We start from the raw sequence: 11,540 nt of genomic DNA on the forward strand, positions 1-11,540 counted from the left end.
GGGGGAGAGAGGGAGAGAGATGGATAGATAGAGACAGAGATGGAGAGAAAGAGAGAGAGAGATGGATAGAGAGATGGATAGAGAGAGAGAGAGAGAGAGAGAGAGAGAGAGAGAATATAAAACAAGGCAATGTACATAAGAGAAATTAAGACACAATAAAAAATAAGAAGTGAAATTAAATGGAAGGACAAAATGTGAATGTATATATTTTTGGAAGGATATTAATAACTGTAATTACAACTACTGCACATATGTTTGCTCTGAGACGGTTTCTGATGTGAAGGAGTAGCATGCTTGATGGGCAGAGTGCCCTTCGCAGCAAAGCTCTGAGCCAGCAATCAAGTGAGGGAACAATCCAGCATGAGCTAAACCCTCCGTGGTGTTGGTTCTGGCCCGGATGGAGTTGAATAAGAGGCAGTACACACTTTGACGGGATGTGACCGTCATCGCTATCTGGAAATGAGATTCTCTTATCATCAGAGGTTCTTAGTGAGAAGAAAGGAGGTCATGAAAGTACCATCGGGCAAAGCCTACATCTAGGCTGGATGTCTCCCTGGATGTCTCCATCCAGGGAGACAGTTCTCATGGTTTGTGTTTGTTTGTAACTAGGGCCGGGACTTTAACGCGTTAATTAAGATTAATTAATTACACAAAAATGAACGCGTTAAAAAAATTAACGCATTTTAATCGCACTTATTTTGCACAGCGGAACGTTTCTCACTGGATGAGTTTCAGGCGTACCGATTATACTGGAGCACCAACTAACGTTCATGACTTCAGCATGGGACTTCAAACAACAACAAACCACGGTGAACAATAGTCAAACATGAACGAACAAGCTGATGAGACCGCTTCGGTCGGCCCCGTGGATGGGACATTTTGTTTTAAAAAACGGACGGATGGAAGCGTCGATAAGAGCCGCAGCACATCAAGCCTAAAGTATCACCTACATGCAAAGCATGTAGCAGCTAGCATATAGCAGCTAGCATGTAGCAGCTAGCGTGTAGCAGCTAGCATGTAGCAGCTAGCATGTAGCAGCTAGCATGTAGCAGCTAGCGTGTAGCAGCTAGCGTGTAGCAGCTAGCATGTAGCAGCTAGCATGTAGCAGCTAGCATGTAGCAGCTAGCATGTAGCAGCTAGCGTGGACGTTAGCCCGACTCCGAGTGCAAGGAACCACACCCTGACCCAACCCACACTCAACCAGATGACTGGTTTCAGGGCCAGGATAAGTAAGTCCACGTCTGAGAGAATAACCAGCTCCCTGGCTCCCTGGACTGCACACTTGGAGTCAAATCCATGTGGAAACTGCTTCTCGCTGTTCTCAGGTCAAATATGTATATTTGATTAAAAATGCGATTAATTTCGATTAATTAATTACAAAGCCTCTAATTAATTAGATGCATTTTTTTAATCGAGTCCCGGCTCTATTTGTAACATCATACATTTGTAACCGATCAAAGTCCAGGTAAATAAGGAGACGACCTCTGTTGGATGAAGCGGAAGTCAGGTGGTGTGCTGCAAAGAGTGTATGGAGGTCAGGGTGGAAAAACAAACACAAGACTTTCGCCCAGTTCACCTCTGATTGCGTGAAACGCTTAGTCAACAGTGACTCATGTGTACTTGTGTGCATAAGTGGCGAACCCCCCCCCCCCCCTTCTGCCGCGGCACCTGTTGCACTCGTCATTTCAACGTTAAAAACAATAAAACGTTATATCTGATTATCTACTCGTATACTGTCTATTATCGTCATTTTTGTTGTATGTGTTTAATTTGGTCTATTCCTTATTTTTATTTTTCATTTATTTTACTTTTATTTATATATATATATTTTTTTTTATATATATTTTATATATATATATTTTTTTTGTTTTGTCATTTGTCTATTCACTGGGGAATACCACCTGGAGGGGAGGGGGGTGGGATCTGGGGCGTTTTCAACTTGTTGTCATAAATGTTGGACATACTGTATTTGTGATAAACTGAAAAATAAAGTTGTTAAAAAAAAAAAATAAAAAAAAAATAAAACGGCATGAATTGCTTCGTCGCATTCTAGACCCTCTGCCTCGAGCCGGTTAGCTAGCGGGCCTTTTAGAGCAGTGGTTCTCAAATGGGGGTACGCGGACCCCTAGGGGTGCGTTGGAGTACTGCAGGGGGTACGTGAGATTTATTTTTATGTTAATTACAAAATAAATAAATATACTAATTTTAGGAAAAGTAAGGAAGTTTGAGCAGTGTGGGTTTTATATGAACAGAGTTACACATATTTCAAAAGGAGAATGTAATAGCTGCAGATGCCTCCCTGTCAGAATGACAAAGGTCCTCAGTGAAGCTCAAGCCCATGTTTCACTATATTGTACAACTTATTAAAAAGATCAGTTCAATGCAACTAATGTCGTCTTAGTGTTATTGCATGATGTTAAAAGTGGTTTGCCATGAATTTAGTGATGGATTGTAAACATTTGAAAAGTAGCATTTCAGTATTTCTCAGTTACAAAGTTGTTGTTTTAATAAATCAGACACTGATGGTGCAGCGCTGTACTGTACCTCTTCATAGAGGCATTCTGTCCCTAACAAAGGGGGTACCTGGCTGAATTCTTTTTTCAAAGGGGGTACATTATTGAAAAAAGTTTGATAACCACTGCTCTAAGACGATATTCTAAAAAATAATATTTGAAAACATTATTATCAAAGAAACAACACTGCCATTGTTCGCCATATTCCATTCGTTTAAGATGCAGGAGCATGCTGCAGTGGCGAACCGTGGCCATCACAACTGGACCTTCTGTAGACACACCCCCCCCCCCCCCCTCTCACCACAATTCTGCAACAACTTCATCTTCACCTGTTGCACTTGTCATTTCAACGTTAAAAACAATAAAACGGCATGAATTGCTTCGTGGCATTCATCGAGATCCTCTGTCTCGAGCCAGTGAACTAGCGGGCCTTCTAGAGCACCCTGGAACCGAGGGGAACTCTGAAAGAACACGCCCATTGGCTACAAATCAATATCTGATTGGTTGATCAAACCGTCAGTCCAAACGTACGCTCTCAGTCAGTGCAACGGCCAGGGCATTCGATCAAGGATGTAGAATACCTGGTTGAAGGATATTCTACCCAGAGACCCAGAACAAGATCTGATTGGTTGCTTTCTTTTCTAACACAAAACCACTGAAATGCGAAGTGCATGGTCCGAGAAGGACAAACAAATCAACAACACAGATACCATTCTCATTTAATATACATTTTATTTATATAATTAAATCGATGTTTTGTTTGTTTTATCCGAGTGTTCCAGGGTATCCTCTGAATACTTTGAAGGCCCTGACGGTTCGCCACTGGTGTGCATAACTAACCTTACTTAAGCACTTAACGAAACGGACATCATGTCCAGTCTAACTTAATCAACATGTGCTGAACTTTACTCTGGTTCATATGTTAAGTTATGTCACACACTTTAACCCAAGTCATGTCCTTTGAGACCAAGACAACATGTTTCCTTTGATAGCTAGTCGATAAAGTGTTTTAGTTTATATTTAGAAGTAGTGTGTGTTGAGCTTCTAGATCATGCAATGCCTCATGACCACAAACAGACACCTATTTGTGTTCACAACTCTGATCCACCTTTAATGCTGGCTGCTGTGTGTGCTACAGCGACACAGTCTCTTCAAAGGATTGGTCAACAAGTATGACGGTTGGCATTACTGTGAAGCGGTCTTGTGACTTTTCGTGTTTACATTGGTCACATGAGGGGCCTGAAGTTGTTCTACACACAGCCGTATTAACTTTGATTCATTTCACTGTGCAGGACATGTTCACTTGGACTCTGGAGCTCTACTTTGTCCGTTCAAGACAGCAGAGTGGGACTATGTCTGCGTCTGTGAAACCCTGACGATAACCAGCTCTCACGGTAGCCTACGGTGCTGAAGCAGCTTTCCCCCAACATGCTCGAAGATGCAGAACAATCCAAATTCAATTCCAAAAGCCATCGGAGCATGCGAGTTCTTCAATATCTAATTCAAACCTTTATTTTGAAATGATTTAAATTCTCCTTTTTAATGCTTTGGTAACTTATCTGAGGACTCACGCACACACTCACACAACAGTCAGACAGAGACACATGTAGACACACTATGTATACACCCCCTGTTAGACGTCCTATACACTCCGTCCTCATGCAGCCTGACAGCTCTCGCCCCGTCCAGCAGCCGTCAGGAGCAGCTTTTCTCTGCCGTAGTGTAACAAGCCTGCTCTCATTCCCCACTCACATGCGCGCCCCTGAAGCGCACGACGGTGTCACATCACATGTATGAACGCAGCCTCACCTTAGCAGCGATGGTGTCCGCGCGGAGGTCCAGCCGTCACGCAGTAATCCGCTGTTTTGCAGAGGGATGCGCGGCGTGCAATGTTTATAACGCCGCTTCTCCTGCTGCTGCTGCTGTTGCCATGGTTATTCATCCAGAGCCAGTATGTTCTGCAGTGAAGCCCCCCCCCAATCCTCCCCCCTCCTTTCTCCCTTTCTCTCTTCCTCTCTTCCTCTCTTCCTCTCCCTCCTGACAGGGATTTCAATTTGGGAAAGTGCAGCAGCGTCTGTCTTTGCGCACACAATCCCTCTGCGTGCGGTTTCATATGGGGAATATTAATAATCAGCAGCACCCAGTCACTGTGTGTGTGTGTGTGTGAGTGTGTGTGTGTGTGTGTGTGTGTGTGTGTGTGTGTGGTGTGTGTGTGTGTGTGTGTGTGTGTGTGTGTGTGTGTGTGTGTGTGTGTGTGTGTGTGTGTGTGTGTGTGTGTGTGTGTGTGTGTGTGTGTGTGTGTGTGTGTGTGTGTGTGTGTGTGTGTGTGTGTGTGTGTGTGTGTCCTGCTGCTGCTGCACTGCTGGCTAGTGTGTGGCGAGCTGACGTCACAGCCTGCCCCCTGAAGGCGGAAGTGACCCGTGCTGCTGCCATGTCCGCGCTGAGACACAAAGGAGGAGTGTTATGCAAACAAACACATTAGTGCAATAGAAGCAGAGCCGCGACACACACACACACACACACACACACACACACACACACACACACACACACACACACACACACACACACACACACACACACACACACACACACACACACACACACGTGACTCGGAAGATGTGTCAGAGCTCAAATGAAACTTTTTGGACTTTGCAAACTAATCACTAAAGTTGGCAGCTGCAATTTATGATTTGTTTGGAGTCTCTATCTTTTTAGTAAATAGGTGGCTCATAGATAACACGCTTGTTGGTTCATTCTTGGCTTCCCAACTTCAAATTGTTACTGTATTTTGTAAAGTGATGCCAAAGCTAACGCTAACCCTCCACAAATAGCTTTACTATTCAAACCACTAGATTTAACTAATGTTGCTGTCACAATTCACATGTTAGGTCACGTTTGTAGTTTTGTCTGTGTTGGGGTTTTTCTTGTTTGTTGGTGACGGAGTTCACCGGAGAGTGTTCTGTTCTGTATTTGTCATTTATCCTTGGAATAAAGGGTTTCTCAAGAGTTATCTGCATTTGGGTCCTGCTTCCTTCACTCATCCGTGACAGTTGCGCTTCTAGTCCCTTCCCTAGTTACTCCTCTAGTCCCCTCTGTAGTCCCTTCTCGAGTTCCCTCTCTGTTTCCATCTCGAGTCCCCTCTCGAGTTCCCCCCCGAGTCCCCTCTCGAGTTCCCTCTCTGTTTCCATCTCGAGTCCCCTCTCCTGTTCCCCCTCGAGTCCCCTCTTTAGTTCCCTCTCGAGTTCCCTCCTCTGGTCCCTCCTCTGGTCCCTCCTCGAGTCCCCTCTTTAGTTCCCCTCTCAAATCCCCTCTCGTGTTCCCTTCTCTAGTCCCCTCTGGAGTCCCCTCTCCAGTCTCCTCTCGAGTCCCCTCTCAAGTCTCCGCTCGAGGTCCCTCTCCATTCCCTATTCAAGCCCCTACGCAAGTGTCGTTGGAGGTCCCGCCGTCTACTCCCCTGCCGGGGGTCCTGCCAACCCTGTGTCCTGTGTCGTTGGAGGTCCCGCCGTCTACTCCCCTGCCGGGGGTCCTGCCAACCCTTTCTCCTGTCCCGTTGGAGGTCCCGCCGTCTACTCCCCTGCCGGGGGTCCTGCCAACCCTGTGTCCTGTGCCGTTGGAGGTCCCGCAGAATACTCCCCTGCCGGGGGTCCTGCCAATCCTGTGTCCTGTGTCGTTGGAGGTCCTGCCGTCTACTCCCCTGCCGGGGGTCCTGCCAGCTCTGTGTCCTGTGCCGTTGGAGGTCCCGCCGTCTACTCCCCTGCCGGGGGTCCTGCCAATCCTGTGTCCTGTGTCGTTGGAGGTCCCGCCGTCTACTCCCCTGCCGGGGGTCCTGCCAATCCTGTGTCCTGTGTCGTTGGAGGTCCCGCCGTCTACTCCCCTGCCGGGGGTCCTGCCAACCCTGTGTCCTGTGTCGTGGGAGGTCCCGCAGAAGACTCTCCTGCCGGGGGTCCTGCCAACCCTATATCCCGTGCCGTTGGAGGTTCTACCGGGGGCCCTGCCAGCCCCATGTCCATCACCGGTCTCGCCGGGGTTCCTGCCAACTCCTGGTCCTTTTCCGTGGGGGATCCTGCCGAAGCCTGTCCGACCGGCTCCGGTTTCTGTCCGGCCGACACTGGGTCCTGCCCGGCCTCCTGATCCTGTCCGGTCGACACCGGCTCGAGCCCGGCCCCCTGAGAGCCGCGGTCTTCGCCCTCGAGCCCGGCTCCCTGAGAGCCGCGGTCTTCGCCCTCGAGCCCGGCCCCCTGAGAGCCGCGGTCTTCGCCCTCGAGCCCGGCCCCCTGAGAGCCGCGGTCTTCGCCCTCGAGCCCGGCCTCCTGAGAGCCGCGGTCTTCGCCCTCGTGCCCGGCCCCCTGAGAGCTGCGGTCTTCGCCCTCGGACCCGGGTCCCTGACTCTTCCTGCCGCTGCCTTCGGTCCTCCATGGTCCCCACCTTGGACTCTGTTTTGACCCCGGGCCGTCCGCCCGAGACCCCTTCCTGGTTCTCTGCCTTGTCCCCGGGCAGTCCGCCCGAATCCCCCTTTTTGGACTGTACCTTGCCCCCCGGGCCGTCCGCCCGAGACCCCTTCCTGGTCCTCCGCTGTGTTCCTGGGCTGTCAGCCCAAGACCCGTCCTCCGGACCCCCTCCGCCCACCCTGCTTGGGGTTTTGGACTTTTTTGTTTTTGTTTTTTTTAGGGACGTCTGGAATCCGCCCCTTGAGGGGGGGGTTCTGTCACAATTCACATGTTAGGTCACGTTTGTAGTTTTGTCTGTGTTGGTGTTTTTCTTGTCTTTGGGTTTCCTGTCTTATTGTGTTAAGTGTTCACCCCCGTTTCCTGCCTGTCTGCTTTCTGTCTGTTTCCCTCCCTGATTACCCGATTGTGTTCACCTGTTGTCCTTGTGTTTCTCCTCCCCTGCCCGCCTGTTTCTCGTTGTCATGATTACCCCTTCTTGTATTTAGTCTTGTCTCTGTCTGTGTTCAGTGTTGGGTCATTATTTGTTGGTGACGGAGTTCACCGGAGAGTGTTCTGTTCTGTATTTGTCATTTATCCTTGAAATAAAGGGTTTCTCAAGAGTTATCTGCATTTGGGTCCAGCTTCCTTCACTCATCCGTGACAGTTGCGCTTTTACCTAATCCTAAAACTCAGATTTAATATATAAAATCTATTTTTGCTTCTCATAATTTTCATCCTGTCCTCCCTTTCTCGACCCCTTCCCCTCTTGAGCCCCTCTGGGTCGTAACGGGTTAACAGAGACACCCATCTTGGCAGGGGAATGTTTCGCCATATTCACAGCTTCACCTCCTCGTCTCTGTTCTTCAAGCTCAGTCTACCTTGTCCACGACACACCCTTTCATGTGGGTGACTCAGTCAACGTGCAAAGATAGGTGAGGGCCGTGAACACTATGCGCTGGCCCGTGCCTTTCCTTGGATCTCTGGAGAACCATGAAGTCGCCGGACGACGTGGGGAGATCTGGTGGCTATATCCTAACCCTAACCCTAATAGTTGTTTCTATGGGAACGATAGCCTGAAACAATATATATTGTAAAAAGCTACAGTTGCAAGAAAAAGTGAACCCTTTGGAACGACCTGGATTTCTGCATAAGTTGGTCATAAAATGTGTTCTGATCTTCATCTAAGTCACAACAACAGACACACACAGTCTGCTTCAACTAATACCACACAAACAATTATATGTTTTCATGTTTTTATTGAACACACCACGTAAACATTCACATTCACAAGACTTCTTCAAGAGCTACTTGGAGTCAGGAGTCAGCCAACCTGGAGTCCAACCAAGGAGACGAGATTGGAGGTGTTGGTTAAAGCTGCCCTGCCCTATAAAAAATACACACCAGCTTTGAATGTTCTATTCTTAAGAAGCATTGCCAGATGTGAGCCATGCCTCGCTCAGAAGAGCTCTCAGAAGACGTACGGTTAAGAACTGTTGACTTGCATAAAGCTGGAAAGGGTTCCAGAAGTATCTCTAAAGCCTTGATGGTCATCAGTCCACGGTGAGACAAGTTGTCTGTACATGGAGAAAGTTCAGCGCTGTTGCTGCTCTCCCTAGGAGTGGCCGTCCTGTGAAGACGACTGCAAGAGCACAGCACAGGATGCTCAATGAGGTGAAGAAGAATCCTCGAGTGTCAGAGACTTAAAGAAATCTCTGGCACATGCTAACATCTCTGTTGACGAATCTACGATACGTAAAACACTGAACAAGAATTCATGGGAGGACACCACGGAGGAAGCCACTGCTGTCCAGAGAAAACATGGCTGCACGTTTGAAGTTTGCAAAAGAGCAGCTGGATGTTCCACAGCACGACTGGCAACATGTTCTGTGGACAGATTAAACCAAAGCTGAGTCGTTTGGAAGGAACACACGACGCCATGTGTGGAGATTCACTTTTGAATTATTCAAAGACTCCCAAACTGACCAGAATCAATGCCAGGGAAAACTGCCAACTATTCCTGTGTTGTTTATGTAATATTTTAGAATATAAAAACATTCAAGCACGATATTAGTTGACATAAAGACTCACACACAAATATTACCTCTTAATTATCAATGTATGAACCACTAAAAGTCTGTAGCGGTGTCTGTATGTGAAAAGACGCACAATATTTTTATGATGTTGTGTCCGGCGGGTTTCTGGGGTAAACCCTTTAAAAGAAATGCAGCAACCACACATCCAGAGAAAGCTACACAACTGTAAAGCAACAAAGCTCACCCAGAGACTAAATGTGAATCACGGGTCGTTCATGGTGTCAGTTTTCATCATAGTGTTTTCAAACCCAAGCCAACATGTTCATTTTGCTTTTAAACCTGTAATAAGTGATATTTTCAGACACATGGGAACAACTGTGACGAATCAGAACAATAAAAGCGTTTTCAACATTAAAGCATGAAGTACTGATATTAACTTGACAGGTTCGATACGGTTAGCTTAGATTTGCACAAATACTGTTAGCACTGGTGTGTATTTCCATTAGTTCTTGATCACCTCGGCTATAACTCCCAAAGGAAGGTTTCACTGGGGATTGAACCGGGGGCCTTCTGCGTGTAAAGCAGACACTATGAAACCTCTGCCTCTCCTCTCTTATCAGATGTCCCCTTGTCTTTGTTTGGGTTCTTACTCACGGTCTACAGATATGAGATCGGTAGATTAGGGATGTACATTGAGCAGGAATTGATTGAGGAAATAGAGCTTGTTGAACATTAAAGCATGAAGACATGTCCCGGTAGAGCAGGGGTGGGGAACCTTTTTCCTCTCAAGGGCCATTTCAATTTTTTCCACATCCTCCGAGGGCCGTACACATTATTGACCTCTGCTTAAAAATACTAAAATCACAGCCCATTCATTTGGCCTGTCTTTCATGCTGTGCAAAGAAAAAGCAACCTCTGAATCCAGATATCTTGCCATGATACACGTGCACGCATACACGTGCACGGTTGTGGCATTACCACCAAAACAGAAAGATATGGACACAAGATGTGTGCAAATGTATTTAGTTTCCTATCCATGTGAACATGATTTAAGTGGGGGGGGAGCTAAAAGCTCCAAGTTAAAAGCATCAATCTGGTGCACTTTGAGAGCAACATTAAGAGATCTATGGATACATCTCTCACCATCCATATGAAACAGAACTGGAAACAGATTTTCTTTTTCTTTATGGATATTTTACAAATCACTCTCCTTTCAAACTGTATTCTTGTTTATTAATAAGAACTTTTGTTTACTGTCATATAGTATTTTATACCCGTTTACTTTATTTTCTTGTGTTTTTATAACTATAATGATCATATAAAGATGTGCCTTTACCTCACTGGTGGTAGAAAAATCTTAGCATAGCTAGCTAACCAGATGCTAATAACAAAACACAGTTATTGACTGGGCCACTGTTATTGACTGGGCTTTCAACTCAAGACACAGCAACGCAAAAACTGCGGCATGTGTATGGCTCCTTATGGGTACTGCAATTTGTGAAGTCCCGGCCCGGAGCCGCGTTCTGGTGCTCTCCGTCAGAACTGCATCCCTGTCAGACCACGTGATGACACGTTAGGCTTGTGTTGTGTTCAAGGACCCTGACCTTGGCCAGGAAAAACAGGCACTCGCTTGTTTCATTTTTTTTGCGGTCTAGATTTCTTTAATTTTTTTTCTTTTTTGCGTGTGTTTATAAATTACCTCGAGGGCCGTACCAAATGGTCTCGCGGGCCGTATACGGCCCGGGGGCCGGAGGTTCCCCACCCCTGCGGTAGAGACACGACATACACATATGAACATGGACATAATTTGTCCTCTTTAATATGACACAAAAAGACATTTTGCAGCTAATGCTAACTTCAACACATTCAACATTTTTCATTTCACTGTTTATTTCATGTTTTTCACCATATAGCTAAACCTGTCTGGTAGTATGTCAGCATAGATTAGAGGGTTGATGGGGACCAGACACATGTCCATTTTAGTCAGACGTGTTTTTCTCCCAGACATTTCAGGGAAATCGTGCGTGATAATCTTTACACTGAGCAACACGCACAGTGTCCGTGAGGCACTTTATTGTAAATATTCTTGATGAAAAAGCTTCAATTTCAAGATTATATTTATTTTTTCACAAATGGAAATATCTTAAGAGTAAAAATGTACCAAATAAAAAAGGAAAGACAAACTAACCAGCAGTGTCTCGGTTGTCCCTGGCAGTCAGGTACTGCGATAAAAAGCCATCTGCCCTGGTTAAACAACCCCTCAGACTAATCACTCGTCAGACAAGGGGGAGGGGAGGATTATGTAACTGCAAGTGAATCAAAATGGCCATAAACCATAAGCTGTTAGCTTTGGTAACTGTGTGTTTAACAGTGCTCAACACCAGGAAGTACTCTGTTGCTCTCTTTGGGTGTTTTTGTCTCGGATGCATCAGATGAACCCTCTACTTCCTGCTTCACCTTCCTCCTTAAGAACCCAAAGTCAATTGCTTCTTTTCTAACATGGCGCTCTGCCATAAACTACAAGCACTCTTGATTAAGAGAGAAGCACTATCGATTTTTTTTCC

The 11,540-nt window shown here is 46.4% G+C and overlaps 1 protein-coding gene across 1 annotated transcript in view; it reads right to left on the bottom strand.

Moving 5' to 3' along the window:
- Nucleotides 1-4,437, bottom strand: part of LOC117444292 (protein FAM135B-like) — a gene marked incomplete at its 3' end in the record, with an annotated part of 50,596 nt that extends 46,159 nt beyond the window's left edge. Inside the window, exon 1 of the mRNA XM_034079955.1 lies at nucleotides 4,323-4,437. The remainder of the gene's footprint in view (nucleotides 1-4,322) is intronic.
- Between the last annotated feature and the right edge of the window lie 7,103 nt (nucleotides 4,438-11,540).

This window comes from Pseudochaenichthys georgianus, unplaced genomic scaffold, assembly GCF_902827115.2.
Source record: "Pseudochaenichthys georgianus unplaced genomic scaffold, fPseGeo1.2 scaffold_787_arrow_ctg1, whole genome shotgun sequence".
Taxonomy (NCBI): Eukaryota; Metazoa; Chordata; class Actinopteri; order Perciformes; family Channichthyidae; genus Pseudochaenichthys; species Pseudochaenichthys georgianus.